Raw genomic sequence first — 16,862 nt, forward strand, 5'->3', positions numbered from 1 at the left:
ATAGCATGCACTGCCCCCTTTGCCAAGCTGAGACCTGCCAGTGTCATGGATTGTTCTCAATCATCGTCTGGGAAGACCAGGGGATGTCAATCTCAAAGGTTTTAAATGCCCAGGCTCATCTGACCTTGCCCCAACAATCAGCACCATGGGTTCTTCTAAGCAGTTGTCTAGAAAACTGAAGCTGAAAATAGTTGACGCTCACAAAGCTGGAGAAGGCTATAAGAAGATAGCAAAGCATTTTCAGATGTCAATATCCTCTGTTCGGAATGTAACTAAGAAATGGCAGTCATCAGGAACAGTGGAAGTTAAAGCAACATCTGGAAGACCAAGAAAAATATCAGACAGAACAGCTCGCAGGATTGTGAGAAAAACAATTCAAAACCCACGTTTGACTGCAGGATCCCTCCAGAAAGATCTGGCAGACACTGGAGTTGTGGTACACTATTCCACTATAAAGAGATACTTGTACAAATATGGTCTTCATGGAAGAGTCATCAGAAGAAAACCTCTTCTACGTCCTCACCACAAAAATCATCGTTTGAACTTTGCAAATGAACATATAGACAAGCCTGATGCATTTTGGAAACAAGTTCTGTGGACTGATGAGGTTAAAATTGAACTTTTTGGCCAGAATGAGCAAAGGTACGTTTGGAGAAGAAGGGGCACAGAATTTAATGAAAAGAACCTCTGTCCAACTGTTAAGCATGGGGTTGGATCAATCATGCTTTGGGGTTGTGTTGCAGCCAGTGGCACAGGGAACATCTCACGAGTAGAAGGAAAAATGGATTCAATAAAATTTCAGCAAATTTTGGATGGTAACTTGATGCCATCTGTGAAAAAGCTGAAGTTAAAGAGAGGATGTCTTCTACAAATGGATAATGATCCTAAACACACCTCGAAATCCACGGGGGATTACATCAAGAGGCGTAAACTGAAGGTTTTGCCATGGCCTTCACAATCTCCTGACCTCAACATAATTGAAAATCTATGGATAGACCTTAAAAGAGCAGTGCGTGACAGACAGCCCAGAAATCTCAAAGAACTGGAAGACTTTTGTAAGGAAGAATGGGCAAAGATACCTCAAACAAGAACTGAAAGACTCTTGGCTGGCTACAAAAAGCGTTTACAAGCTGTGATACTTGCCAAAGGGGGCAGTACAAGATATTAACTCTGCAGGGTGCCCAAACCTTTGCAGACGCCATTTTTTTGTTTTCTGTTATTTTGAAAGTGTAAATGATGGAAATAAAATCTAACTTTTGTTGACATATTATAAGAATGTCTAATCTGTAATTTGATGCCTTTTGGAGATTTTTCCATCTTTCCTTGGCTTCTTTATGCACATTAATACAAGTTTTTAGCTGGGGTGCCCAAACTTTCGATCCCCACTGTAGATCGTTACAGGTTAAGTTCACCTTTAGAATATGTTACATGTTACATCAATGTAATGCCCTCCAGGTTTTAGTTAGTTAGGCTGTTTGTTTTTTTTCTTTCTAGGCAGAGGCTGAGTAGCAGCCTGGGATGAGTCAGCCTGTGAGTGAGGCAGGAGTTCACCTCAGGACAGGCTAGCGAGGTTCTGAAGGTCACAACTTCTGGAGCCCTGCCACCTCCCCAGAAACCTGAGAGCTTTCTGGATGAGGGTCGCGGAAGGGCAGGAGGCTCAGATCTGCATTCTTAAGGGATCCTGGCCAATCCCCTGGCAGGAGGCTGGGCACGGTGACCAAAACAACCCCTATCACAGAGCCTGGGAGCAGAGTCAGTGAGTGTTAGCTGGAAGATGGAGTAAGGAGCTGGAGTATGGAGCTCCGGGAGGGGGCCCCAGGGAGGGGAGCCCACCTGCAGGCAGGATTTTGGAAGGGAGAATATCCTCTGTCCCATCGTCTCCTTGGGAGGACAGTCTGTGAAGCAGGGTAGGAGCCAGCCCAGCATAAAGCCTCAAGGCAGCCACCAACCCACCAAGCTAACATGGAAAGACAGAGTGAGTGCTCCTACACCCCCTGGGCCAGATAAGGGGAGAGGGCGGTCAGGTGCAATACCCAGCTAGTCTTCATCTGGGACTGTGCTATATTTACATCTCTTGGGCCCCCTTGCTCAGGGATACCCTCCAGGCAGCTGGGTGAACAGGAGGAATCATCCAGGGTCTGAGGAGGTACACCAGAGAGTTATTTGGTGCTCTTAACGAAGAGACTGTTGCTATACAAATTTTTTGTACATAGTTGCTAAGGCGTTTGTCCTCAGTTTCTGCTGTTCCTCGGGCATCCCATATACTCCTAGGCCCCATCCAAGTTCTAAGCCCAATAATAAAATCACAAAACCAAGCTCAAAGACTATGTAATGACTCCTGTGTGCAAAGTGTGGATGAAAATGCATGTTGCATGGCTGTGCATAGCTTTAGGGTGACCCATAACTCAGTGACTCCTTAGGGACCCTGACGAATTAAGTGCATTTTTTTTTCTAAAGATGAATGTGACAAACTAGAGCGCAGAGAGAGAGCACACCAAGACAAATACCACAGACCCTGACATGCGGGCATTTATTGGGAGATTTTGATATATGGGTGGATAGTTCAGTAAGACATGGGTCTACAGATAGCAATCCAGGAGGAATAGAGGGCACACAGCAAGTTCATGATATAGCAGTATGATCCAGACAGGGAGCTACGTTGGAACGAAGAGGTATGTCCACAATCCACAGGGCAGCAATATGGCACAACAGGGGGAAATAGTCCACAGGTCAGAAATATGGCACAAGGGGAAATAGTCCACAGGGCAGAAATATGGCACAAGGGGAAATAGTGGAAATATGGTACAAAGACCAGTAAGTCCAGGTGCACAAGGGGCAATCCAGGGAGAACAAGGGACAAGCAACAGGGACACAGGGCAGTAAGGACAGGATATCAGTAATAGGGCAGCATTTCACAAGAAAGCAATCAAAGGAAAGTGGTTTATAGGGCAGGAATTACAGGGCATCTAAAGTGGCTTCTGATGGTCGTAGAGTTTCCAGCAGCAGGTGAAGAGTCAGAATGGGCACCAGGGACCAGTTAAGCAGGAAGGGCAGGTCCTATGAATCTTGGAGAACACCCAGGCAGCAGGGCAGCAACAGGGTCAGAGGACAAACAGCAGGGTGATGGCTGGCAGAGTCCTGCTTGGTGAGGTTGCTCGATTCGGGGAAAGTTGGAGGTCCGGGTTGACCTTTATGTGGCACTGGGAAGAGGGCCTAGGCAGGCAGAGGAGGGAGATCCTGGAGGATAGATTGCAGTCTTGGACCCCCACAGGTTCTGCCAGCAAGTGTCTCCAACAGAGACGGGTCTACATGGTAGGGGAAAAGGGGAGTCCCAGTGCCCTGAAAGCAGCAACAGACAATATGGGACTAGAAGTCACAGCAGTCCCAGTATCCAGAAAGCAAAAAACAGCCAATACAGAGCTACAAGATCTACAGAAATCAGCCGAGATTCAGAACTGCCAGTGCTGAGGTGTCTGGTTTTATCCTGGTACATAATACACTTCTGTGCTCCCTGCTGATAGAAGCCTCATCTCCTACCCCCTGGAGTATTTACTTCACTAATTTGGCATGCTGTAATAACTGTAGGTAGACTCCACTACATACAATATACAGCGCTATGTTGCGGCAGTGGGACTGGGATTTTGTGTCTTGGTCAAGAGTCAAGCTGAGCGCTGCTCAGCCATTCATGGGATGTTTTAGATTCTATGAATGAATACAAAGATTCCTCTGATTGGCCGAGGCTGAATTTGTCATCTGCTTGCCTCTCCACCTCAGCCAATCAGAGGAAGATTTGTATTCATTAATAGAATACAAAACTCCCCATCAATGGCTGATCAGCGTTCAGCCTGACTCTATTTTGTAACGGGAGTAGGATAGGAAGTCTCTGTTCCACTTCCGGAACACAGAGCTGTATAATGTATGTAAGTGAGGCTACATACAGTTAATACAGCACACCCAGCAAAGGCACCTGTTAGCGCAGTAAATAGATTGTTTGGGCCAGATTGTAAGCTCGTAAGAGTAGGGCCCTCTTACCCCTCGTACATTGTTTGTTGTTGTTGTACTGTGCCATGTATTGTCCCCCCTATTGTACAGCGCTGAGCAAACCCTTTGGCGCTATATAAACTCGTAGTAATAATAATAATAATAAGGTGATTGAAAAGGATCTTTTTTTTTTTTAATAATGTGTTATAATTATCTGCTCTGTGCAATAGTTTTGCGCAGAGCAGCCCAGATCCTCCTCTTCTCAGGTCTCCTGCTGGCGCTCCGGGCTCTTCCCTCCACTCCATAGACACACATAGCGTGGCTCAGCCCCACCCCTCCTCACTGACTCTGATTGACTGCAGCAGGAGGCAATGCTCATACTGCTGTCACTGAACCAATGAGGATGGAGAGAGCTGAGAGAGTTGTTGCTCACATGTACAGCGCTGGATTGAGATCAGCTCAGGTATGTATTTGGGAGGGGAGACTGCATGCAGAAGGTTTTATACGTTATTGCATACAATACATTAAGGTAAAAAAAACTTATGGCTTTAGAACCACTTTAAAGGGACAATAGACATGGAGTTCAGCATTAAAATAAACTCAAGGCTTCAGTAGCAGTCCTGAGCGTTTTAGTTTTATACAACCTTCTCCAGCCATTTATTTAAAAGTAATATGAGGCGGGTCCCTTTGAGAACGTGCGTGTGCAAGGAACGCATCAGAGAGGAGCTGACGTCATGCCGCCGAGTCCATGCGATGGTCCGACAGCCATCTTTGTGAGTGATTGTTGATTGTTTCATGCTCCACGTGGATGTTTTGCATTTTTATAGAATAAAATACTACACTATATACTGTTGTCTCTGGGCTCTGTTATTTGAGCTTTTTTTTAGGATTTGCCACTTCTGGATTGATTGCTGACCAATGTAGGGGAGATCCATCTTAAGGAATGCCCATATAGAGCCCAGTTGCAGTGGACGTTATTTGGCCATATATCTACTTCCTGCAGTGGAAAGGTTACATCTCCTGGAGGGATTTCTGTTTATTTCTTGCTTCTGGTGAGTGCATAGTAGTGAAGGATTGTCACAGATGTACCCTTCACAGATGTCACCTTACATCGTTGATCACCAATGATTCACACATTATTGTTGGACATTGCACTCTTTCTTTTGGACTTTATTTATTATTCATGTTATGTCATTATTGGATATTAGTTCACATATTTGTATAATAGATCGATACTAGCGCTGCACCTTTGTTTATATGTTTATGCTTCAGTGGATCAGGAGGGTGTGCCACTTTGTGCTAGCTGCTTTTTTATCATTTTCTTTGTGCTTACTATATATCTTTTTAATACTGTTAGGTGCCTCATTTACGGTTAAATCTAAACTGATAAGCTGTACAGGTGTATGAAGTGTCACCTATTGATTTTGTGTGCCCTGATTTATTGCCATTTTTTTGGTGCACACTGTTTTAAGGCTTGACATATTTGCTTTTTATTTATTAACTTCATCTTTCATTTTTGCTATTTATTTATTAATTTCATCTTTCATTTTGTACAAAAAAATATTTGGGATTAATTTGTGTTTGTTTGCAACAAAATCCATTTTAGTGTATTGTTTGGTGAAAATATGGATATGATAAACAGATTTAAGTTGTTTTATAGCCAAAATGCTGATTTTAACAAGTGTGAAAAATAAAACAGATTGCTTCAGAATGGAAGTGATTAAGTATCAGAATTGGAAGAGGCATTTGCATTGACTTTTTGCCAGCTCTTTGTGTTAAACAGCTATAATACCAATTGCCTCTTTCCTCGCTGATGCAATTTGACCTGACTGCTCACTTGTCTACTGCCTTACCTCACGTCTCTTCTGCTGTTTTTCCCATCACTGACCTGGACTTCTCTGACCTCTCTTCTACTATCTCACCTGTTGTCAAGCTCCCTCTGCTTGATGTCCGTGTGGCTGTTTTATCACATTTAAAGTGTTACTAAACCCAGGACCCTGCATTCACTATATCTGGTCTCCCATGGTACACATGGAAGTGCAATTATTTTAGTAAATATAAACTGCTAAATACCTTTTCTCATCAGCAGTTAGAACAGTCTTGTGACATCTATCAGTGTCCTGTTGAGCACTGATAAAAGGAGTTTTCATTCTCCCCTGATTGTCCTATGAGGCTGCAGGACCCCTGACCCTCTCTCTGGACAGTGCTGAGTGGCCCGGTGCTAATCACATGCACTCTCCCAAGGAAACTAAAAAATCTCTAGCAATACACACCAAACTGAGCATGTGCAGCTTTCCCCAAGGCTCTATCAGCAGATGGATTACGGACAGTAGAAGAGGAGGATCAGAGAAGACAGGATCAAGCATCTCTTTTACACAATGAGGAGGATTAACACCTTAGATTCCACAGCGAGCATAATAAGCATGCTTTACTGCATATACAGACTGATTTTACTGTTGTGGGTTTAGTAACACTTTAAGAATGAAGGTGACTCTTAGGATGTGTGGCTGTCCAGATCTGAGCTGAGCTGGCACTCTTATTCTTGGAATAACATCCTTGGTGTGGCTTAGCCTGTAGCAGTGTTTTTGCACTCCACCCGTTGTCAGTCTCTGCCTGGATTTGACCATTTTCCAATCAGTCCCCAATGTACCTTCTCCAAGCCATAGTCTCCCTGTCCCTGCTTACCCCTTGGTGGTGCAATCCGGAGGGCCACAAACATGTCACAAGCACCCAGAAAAACCCACCTCCACCATCAGGAGCTCTGGTGAAAACCAGCTAGTGCTTAGACTTTAGGCCTTGAGTGAACTGTGTCACCACCAGGTAGGTGTAGCCATAAGAGGCTCGCAGGGTAGGAGACCAGATTTTTCTTTGCGGCCATAACACTTTTGGGTCTTGTTGCTCCTCTAGCCTGTGACTGGGCAGTGAAAGAATAAACAGCAGATTGATGAGCTCATTTCGCTTACTATGTTCTCTTCTCCTATCAGGTGAACGTCTTTGTCCTTCTACCTCCCTCCAGTCTGAGCTTTGCTGTGTTGTACAAGATGCTGATGTGATGAGACTTGTGCAGTAGACTTCAAGAGGCTGATTCAGGTACCTACACTTCTTGCATTTAAAATTTTGTCCTTTTTTTTATTGGTATGAAGTTCAGGTTTAACCATTTCCCACCCACAGACTTCCCATCTTATCCGTACATCCTTGAATGGGAAGGGTTGAATCTCAGTCATTGCTGCAACTGCAGCAATGACCGACATATGATTTTTTAGAGCTGTTGATGCTGAACAAGGTAAAATTAATCCAAGCAGTAAAAGAGCCGCTGCATTACTTTTAATGGGGTCCCCTGCCGCTGCCTTTACTGGGTTTTCTTCAGCGATTGGGGAGCCCGGCAAGGATGCAGGCTGTGGCATCCAGTTCCTTAGACACAGTGAGAGGAACGGATGTCATTCCTCCCACTGTGTGATACCAGAAAACAGAAGCAAGAAAATTCCAGTCTCATGCAGGGGTGGACTGACCATTTGGAAACTCGTGCACTGCCCGAGGGCCCTGGGTCAGTAGGGGGCCCCATGAGATGCCCCTGGTACATTTTTCATAGGCTTTTTTTGAGTTTGGGCAAGGACACAGGGGCCCCATGATCCCCTATTGCTCGGGGGCCCCATGAGTTGTCAGTCCACCCCTGGTCTCATGTCAACAGTCTCATTCCTGGCTTGTAAAAGCTTCAGATCTTGGTTTGATCATATGCTTTGGAGGTCAGAGGAGAGATCTTGAGTCTATTAGACCTCAGATCTCTCCAAAAAGGAGGACCTGTCACTGCTCATGCTATCACAAGGGATGTTGTTCATCCCTTGTGATAGCAATACAAGTGATAAAAAAAAATAAAGTTATAGTATATATAGTAGTTTATACAGTATAAAATAAATAAATAAATACATTTTTAAAAAGAGCCCCCATTTCTGTGTACTGACACGCAAATGCAAGCCTTAGGGGCAGTCCCACACGCTTATGTAAACAGAAATTGCACCACACATGTGAGGTATCACCCCGCACATCAGAGCGAGAACAATAATTTTAGCACCAGACCTTCCGTGTAACTCTCAACTGGTAACCCGTAGAGGCTTTTTAAAGCAACACCTCTGGAGATTTTTAGGTAACGAAGTTTGGGGCCATTCCACTGGCGCATACAATTGTAAAGCGTGACATGTACAGTAGTATCTATTTACTCGGTGTAACATTTTTAAAAACACTTCACCCATAATTGAGTATTTGTATTGTGTTTTTTTTTTGCATTAAAATTCATTAAAGTATATATTTTTTTCAAAATAATTGCCTTTGAAAAGCTGCTGTGCAAATATTATGTGACATACAAATATGCAACACCCACCATTTTATTCTCTAGGGCCCCTGCTTACAAAATTATGTAATGTTTGGGGGTTCTAAGTTTTTTTTTGGCAAAAATGTATATGTATTTTACACATTCCGAATTGGCCCAGACTTTAAGTGGTTAAAGGAGAAGTATAGCCAGACCTCTTTTGGCTCTACTTTTTCCTGGGGATCACAGGGATGCACTTAATTTTGCACTCCTATGTCCCATATTTAGCTGACAGTGGGCTATAGCTCACTGAAGACCAAGCACTAAGTGGTCGGTGGTCTTTGATCGCTCAGTTAACAATGTAGAGGTGGCAGGGGACATATGCATCATTGGATAAATGCTGCATCCACCTAAGGAAGTATACATTTTTTTTTTAATCCTGAATTTTTCTTTTAACCGCTTCCTGACCGCCCTATAGCAGAACTACTACTACAGGACGGCAGGGCTGCACAGAATTGTGTGTGTGTGTAATATATATATATATATATAAAAATAATATGTGTGATTTTGTATTTCCGGGTAGGGGGCGCGCGTGCGCCCTACCTGTGCTGCCATTGGTGGCTACAGCTTTTGATCACTGGGTACCCATCAAAACCCAGCGATCGACGAGTATCACTGATGGGGGAGAGGGCTGTATGTATGCAGAGCAATACAAAGCAGCATGTTTACACAGTAAATTGCAGCACATAGTACACACAGTAAAACACACACAACACATAGTTAACCTTCTGATCTCCCCAGATGTTAACCCCTTCCTGCCCAGTGTCATTAGTACAGTGTCAGTGCTTTTTATTAGCACTGATCACTGTATTGGTGTCACTATGGATGTCAGTGACAGTTAGTCAGTTCTGCCCAGTGTCAGAATGCCCGCCACAGTCCCACTATAAGTCGCTGATCGCTGCCATTACTAGTATAAAAAAAAAAAAAAAATTCCAGTATATATACACCACCATTTGTAGACACTATACCTTTCACGTAAACCAATTATTTACCTATATTGGGATTTTTGTTTTAGCAATGACATGTAGCAGAATACATTTTTGTCTAAATTAATGCCGAAATTTGATTTTTAAATCTTTTTACTGGATGTGTTTTATAGCAAAAAGTCAAAAATATTCTTTTTTTTTTTCAAAATTGTAGGTTTTTTTGTTTATAGCGCAAAAAATAAAAAAGCTCAGGCGATCAAATATCACCAAAGAAATCTCCATTTGTGGGGAAAAAAGAACATAAATTTCATTTGGGTACAGCATTGCATGACTGCACAATTGTCAGTTAAAGTAACGCAGCGCCCTATCCAAAAAAAATGGCCTGGTCGAGGGGTTAAAGAGAGGTGACTTTCAGAATTCAGTGTTATTCAGGCATGTGAGTGCAGGTTGCTATTGGCTTTTCTGAACCCTAGGGGGAGCTAGAGATCAGAATGGGATTTGTCAAGGCAGGTGCACTGTACAGGTCATGTTTGTTCTTTTGTTATAACAAGATACATCTCAGTGCAATACTTGTCCTTGTGCTGGTGCCAGGGAGTCAGGAGTGAAGGATTACCGTTAAAGGTAAATTTATCAACAGAAGGGATTACCATTTTTCTAAACATTTGCTGTGTTTTTAAATCTTGTATTTTTTGATGTACTATAGTCCATGTTCTTATTACTGTTGTATGTGTTTGCATTTTATTGTGGATGTCAAGTTGTTATCAGAGATGATCTGTATGCGGCCTTATTCACACTGAGGTGATCTGGAAAAGCAGTAACAGCCTTCTGTGTTTAGATCTTCCTGCTTTAAACCAGCCATACATGGGTTGAATGCCGAAAGAATTTTCTTTTGAAAATGTTTTCTAAGAATGTTCGTTCGAATTTCGCACTATTATCGGGCCACAGCAACAACTGATTTTCGAGCGACCATCGAATTTGAGTGATTGGGCATGTTGGAAATTTTTTGAAAAACGAACAAATTTCTAATCAATGATGGGAGAAATTTAATTGAAAAAGAAAAAAGCATGAGCTGTGACCTGGAAAGAAAAGAAAATTCTTGGCCAAGAAAATTCTTTTCTGTAGCAACATGAGGTGAAACTAAAAGCTTGGTTGATCGAATTTGGAAATCAATGGTGGCATTGTCGGATTACAAAATGCACAAAATTTCGCATTTTTTAAAGAAACAATTGAGTACTGACGTGATACTTTTTTTATTTGCACTAACATACAATTTTGAGGACAAGCTTTCAGGGTATGTCCCCTTCTTCAAGGTCCAGGCAGTACTATTTCACAAAGTTTTAGCAGAATGTTTAAAGATATGTTGAAAGAAAAAAGAGAAAAAAAACCCAGAAAGAAACACACACAAACAAATGTACACAAAACCTTTCTGTTTTTTTCCCTCTTTTTCTTTCAACATATCTTTTAACATTCTGCTAAAACTTTGTGAAATAGTACTGCTTGGACCTTGAAGAAGAGGACATACCCTGAAAGCTTGTCCTCAAAATTGTATGTTAGTGTAAATAAAAAAAGTATCACGTCAGTACTCAATTGTTTCTGTCGCAAATGCACTAATACGGCTGCAATCACCTCAAGCAATTTTTTAAAGAAAATTCGTTTGGAATTCGACCCATGTATGGCTTGCATTAGGCTTCATTCACATGAGCGTAAAACAACGCACATACAAGTGTTTTTTAATTACGGATCTGAAAGCAGCTGTGTTGTTTTCAATGGAGCCATTCATACAGGTGAGTAAATATGAGCTACTTTCAGATCTGTAACACAGAATCCAAAAATCTGCATATGCGTTTCTAAGCATGTAAATTAACTCTAAAGCAAAAGGCAAACATACATCATAAAAGCAAGTTATGTACTCATCTTTACATGTCTTTACACATTTAAAAGCATTTATACACAAATATTTTAGTGATCATTATGCAGGAGCTTTTCTGTTAGAAAACACATGTAATAACATCAGTAACATTTTTATGGCCCAAGGCTTCTTTCATACAACCATAAAAATGTTACTAATGCTATTAAAAGTGTGTTTTCTAGGAGAAAAGTATACAAGTATGTAAATTGCATGTTCTTAGGCACAAATTTTTGGATTCTGTGTTATAGATCTAAAAGCAGCTCATGTTTACACACCTGCCTAAATGTCTCCATTTAAAACAATGCATCTGCATTCAGATCCGTAATGACAAAACTCTTGTATATGCGTATTTTTACAGCCATGTGTATGAAGCTATAAAGTAACTTTAGACATGTTTAGGTGGGTTTACATGCATGTAGCCATGTTTAGAATATCTAATTGGATCCTGGATGCACACAATTATAATTTTTGTAAACACCGCTAAATTGACTTCTTCTTGACGCATGTACATGCATTGTGTGAATGGCACCAACAAAAAATCATTTATATACATTTAGTCTAGGTTTACACCTATGGTTTTTTCATTGCGTTTTGAAGAAACACACAGCAGTCCATGTAACATGATTTCCTATGGGGCACGTTCACATCTCCACATTTTTAAATGTAAAACGTTGTGTTTTTGGTTAGACTTCAATCCAGATACTGCAGAAATGTATGTAGTGTATTTTTTATGCGTTTTTGATGCATTTTTTAAATGTGTTTTGCTTTTTAATCTGCCCAGCAACAGTTTGGAGAGAAAAAAACGCGAAACGCATAAAAAATGCTTAACAAACGCAGTGCAAAAATGCACCGCAAAAATGCACTGCAGAAACAGATCAAACACAAACTGCATAGGTGTGAACCTAGCCTTAGAAATGTCCTTTAATGCAGTTCAGCAAGCATTTGGCTCTGTATTCTAACACAGCCTTTCTCAACCCAGGCACCCTGGGGTGCCTTGAGGTTTCTTCAGGGGTGCCATGGCAAAATTTCTAAAAAATGCCCAAAACCTGTATACAAGCCAACGGGTGGAACAAGCCTGCATATTAATTTTCATTGTGCACCGTTACGACCTTCTAGCCGCCGGCGTTCTGACAACCAATGACATCATCAGTTGATAAGGAGGAAGTCAGTGGCCTGCACAGCATCCTAGTTTGACCCTCCCCTGCCCCTCTCCATCAGTGCTGGGGTCACATTAGCTCAGTGATGGAGAAAAACTGAGGGAGAAGAGAAACACTGGTATACTAGTCAGTACCAGTGTGCAAAAGTGTATGTGCTTTGGAAGAATAAATTACCTCTAATGATGGGTGTCCTACATGTGTGGATGTTGCTGCATAATGTAAAACAATTACAATAGTTTTTCACATTTTAGAATGGGGTCCCTCAAGACTATCCATAATTTTAAAGGGTGCCTTGACTGAAAAAAGGAGAAACACTGTTCTAACATACAATTTAAAAAAAGCCTCTGCTGGTCATATGATATGCTGCATTAAAATACAGCAAAGGCACCTTCTGTGTGTTTAAGACCTGGTTCACACCTATGCGGTTTTTTGTGCATTTTGCAGAAACGCACTACAGTCCACTTAACATGAATTCCTGAGACAATTCACATCTATGTGTTTTTCAGCTGCTACGTTTCTGGAAAAAGTCAGGGACTTTTTTCAATGGAGAACAATGCTTTTTTGGTTCAATAGACTTCAATGGACACACAGTAGAAACACATTTAGTTCGTTTTTGATGCATTTTGCAAAATGCAAAATGCTTAAAAAAATGCATGAAAAACGTGTGCAAAAATGCAAAACGCACCGCAAAAAGCACTGCAGATAAAGATCAAAAGCAAACTGCATAGTTGTGAACCAGGTCTTACGGAATTATAATTTTTTTCTGTGGACTCCAAAGTGCGTATTTGAAACAGTAACATCTTGCAGGCTGCAGTTTCCATAACACACTCTATTAGGGCATAAGTATATCAACAGGGCTGATTGACATGGATTTACAAAAGGCAAATAGACTTTGCACTCTTTAACCACTTGCCAACCGTGCTATAGCCTAATGACGGCTACAGCGCGGTTGTCCAGTTCTGGGAGGGTGTCATATGATATCCTCTCAGAACGCGCTCTCCCGCACGCCACTGTGGGGCACGCACCCGGCAATCTCCATGATCGCTGTGTCCTACAGACACAGCTGATCAGGTGAAGTGATAAAAGGCCATTTGCAGCTGCCTTTTACCACGTGATCAGCTGTGTCCAGTGACACAGCAGATCACCGGTAAATGCAGTTGTCGGTTATTGGTTGCACTTTCCTCACGCTGTTACAGTGTGAGGAAAGTACTGCCGATAACCGGCAATTGTCAGAGGACGGATCGGCACCGATCATCAGTGCCCTGATGATCAGTACCCAGCAGTGCCACCCACCAGTGCTGCCCACAAGTGCCCAGCAGTGCCACCCACCTGTGCCCGACAGTGGCACCACCTGTGCCCACCAGTGCCCCCCATCAATGCCACCCATCATTGCTGCCCAGCAGTGCCACCCATCAGTGCCCAGCAGTGCCGTCAGTCAGTGCCACCCATCAGTGCTGCCTATCAGTGCCCATCAGTGCTGCCTATCAGTGCCCATCAGTGCTGCCTATCAGTGCAGCATCATCAGTGCCAGCTCATCAGTGCCACGTATCAGTGCTGCCTATCAGTGCAGCATCATCAGTGCCAGCTCATCAGTGCCACGTATCATTGCTGCCTATCAGTGCCCATCAGTGCTGCCTATCCGTGCCACCTCATCAGTGCCACCTATCAGTGCCCATCAGTGCTGGCTATCAGTGCAGCCTCATCAATGCACATCAGTGAAGGAGAAAAATTACCTGTTTGCAAAATTTTATAATAGAAACAAAAACTTTTTTTTTCAAATTTTTTGCTCTTTTTTTTTGTTTATAGTGCAAAAAATAAAACACCCAGTGGCGATTAAATATAATCAAAAGAAGGCTCTATTTGTGTAAAAAAATGTAAAAATTTCATATGGCTACAGTGTTGCATGACCGCACAATTGTCATTTAAAGTGCGACAGCGCTGAAAGCTGAAAATATGCCTGGGCAGGAAGGGGATATAAATGCCCGCTAGGCAAGTGGTTAAGTGCATTGCATGTTCCTCAGAGTTTAGTAAATATGGTGAAGTTTCACTTTGTAAAAAAACACCCCCATCTACGGAAGGAAAATAAGAAAAACAGCATTTTGGCTTGCACATGATTGGATAATGGAAATCAGCAGAACTTCAGCATATTCACTAAGTTCTGGGGAAAATAAGAGCAACTGTATTTGTAAAGTACACAGTCTATTTGCCTTTAGTAAATCCACCCCCAATGATTATTTCCTTAGCTGACTGTGGTATAGTGCTGCAAATTGCATGTCCATAATCATAGAAACATAGAAAAGTGATGGCATAAAAAGACCAAGTGGTCCACCGAGTTTGCCTGTTTTTTTTTTTTTTTTTTTTTGGGGGGGGGGGGGGGGGGGTTGTCTGTTTTTTTTTTTGTTGTCTGAGTGTAGATCCATGCTTGTCCCAAGCATGTTTGAAGCTATTTACTGTTGACTGGCTCACTACCTCTGCTGGACGTTTATTCCAGGCATCAACTACTCTTTCAGTAAAATAGTACTTTCTGAGATTAGTTTTAAACATTCCTCCATTTAGTTTAACCTCTTCACACCGGCTGCACGCAAATGTGTGGCCTCCCGGCGTCTGGGCCTAGACACCGAGCGGCCGCACAGTTGCGCTCTAATAAGAAAGGACATATGTGTCGAGAGCACGCTCCCTGCGCGCTCCCAGCACACATGTCCGGTACTCATGGAAAGGTCCTGATCTCCTCTTTCGATCGGGACCTTTCCCAATCATGTGACCACCGTGACAGTGTGTCACGGCAGTCACATGACCCTAAACCTCGCCCCGCCTCCCGGCTTCTGAGAGGCGCCGGCATGAGGGGGTTAAGGTCATGTCCCCGTGTTCTTGATTTTGATTTTGTGTTGAAAATCCTGCCCTCCCGAACCTTTTTCACCCCCTTGATGTATTAAGAGGTTTCAATCATGTCTCCCCTTTCCCTTCTTTCCTCCAGATTGGACATGTTAAGTTCCTGAAGTCGCTCTTGATATGTTTTATCCCCCAGACCTTTCACCATTTTTGTTACCTGTAATCGCAGCTGAATAAGCGCATTGTGCAATAATTGCACTCATCCTTTCTTTTGGAAATTCAGGAAAAATACTTGTTCTAGTTGCTCTCTGTGTGATGAAGTATTTTAGAAGGTGTTTTTTTCAGGTTTGTGAAATCTTTTAGGTTTCTGGGCCTGGTTAGCAGTGTTTCTGCCCATTGTGCAACTTTCACTTCCACCTTGCTTGTAAACTCTTTGCTATAAAAGTTTTGCTTGTCCCATCTTGTTTTGTCTTATCATATATTGGCTTCCGAATAAAATAACAAACCGTGTATACAACAGACTTTGGGTACAACTACTTAGTAGTTTGTTAAATGTGGAAAGTCATTTGAGACCTTATGGAGTGTAGGTTGCTCCGGGGAGGCTGCTGTCAGCAGAAACAGAGACTTCCCCCAGAGAATAAGATCAAAAGTCCATAATCTTTTATAATTTGTGTTTGATCATGACAAGGAAACCTAGACAAGCCAATGTTTTTTGGGGGTGCAGATGCTCCCCCCTTTCATCAAGGCTGCAGTGGAAACAAGAATACAAAAATGGAAATAGTTGTAAAATTTGCAGAATGCATCATTAGGACCCATTCACATGGTGGAATTCAATGCGGTGCAGGAAACCTGCGTTCCATGCACGTTTCTGAAAGAAATTAAATTAATCAAATTAATGATTCGGCACTTATATTGATGGCAAGCTTGCAAAATATTTGGTTTTTATGATTAATCATAATTAATATTAATATGTTTGAATGGACGCCTTACGCCAATGATATTATTTAATTCTTCAGTAAAGTAAGCTGAGATATAAGTTATAGCTGAGACCGAAAGATATGAGTTAGTTAAGCTGAGACCAGCTATCCAGCTGAAGGCTGAGTATTCTATATTAAGGCACAGCTGGTTAGAAGTCTCTAGTAAATGTCTATTAGAAGTGACTTACTATTACATAATGTATTTTTAATAGTATCTGTGTGTATTTAGTATAAGTTGCTAATATTGATACATATATAGATTAGTGATTATACATTGATATGTTGTAAAGATCTTAAGTTATATTATAATTTAAATATGATAGTTGAGGTTACATCATCAACATATGTACCTGTCCATCAAATCTCCATATATATACAGCGTCCCCTGCCTTCTATGAAATGGCTTTGCCAAGCAGTACTGACTTCCATGCAAGGTATTAAGAATCTCAAGCTATGACGCTTATTCGTTTCATAAAAGGTCCATAAGGGACAGTGGACTCTCTTCCACACACACATGTCTGAGAACCTTCTGAGAAGTTGGAACAGGTGCATGCTGTAAGACAAGATCGTCACTTCCGTCTATTTCCGGCTTCTTCTCAAAGTCTTGAGAAGGACAAGGAGAACATGGAAGGTGCACATGGTCAGACAGCCATGACAATAATGATGACTTTTCTTTAAACTTCTGCTTGATATTTCTACAGTAGTTTTATCTGCATGGAA

General features: G+C 42.0%; 1 protein-coding gene across 2 annotated transcripts in view; it reads left to right on the top strand.

The window, feature by feature from the left end:
• Positions 1-16,862, top strand: part of LOC149462799 (histo-blood group ABO system transferase 2-like) — a 136,561-nt gene that overhangs the window by 4,961 nt on the left and 114,738 nt on the right. Inside the window, exon 2 of one of the 2 annotated variants that reach the window (XM_089676324.1) lies at positions 6,966-7,071. The gene's annotated coding sequence lies outside the window, so the exon portion shown is untranslated. Of the gene's footprint in view, positions 1-6,965; positions 7,072-9,802; positions 9,892-16,862 lie in introns of those variants that run through there. The other variant, XM_089676325.1, reaches the window with a different exon arrangement.

The sequence above is a fragment of the Staurois parvus genome, unplaced genomic scaffold (genome assembly GCF_062004578.1).
Source record: "Staurois parvus isolate SC_StPar_1 unplaced genomic scaffold, SC_StPar_1.0 ptg000166l, whole genome shotgun sequence".
NCBI classification, from domain to species: Eukaryota; Metazoa; Chordata; class Amphibia; order Anura; family Ranidae; genus Staurois; species Staurois parvus.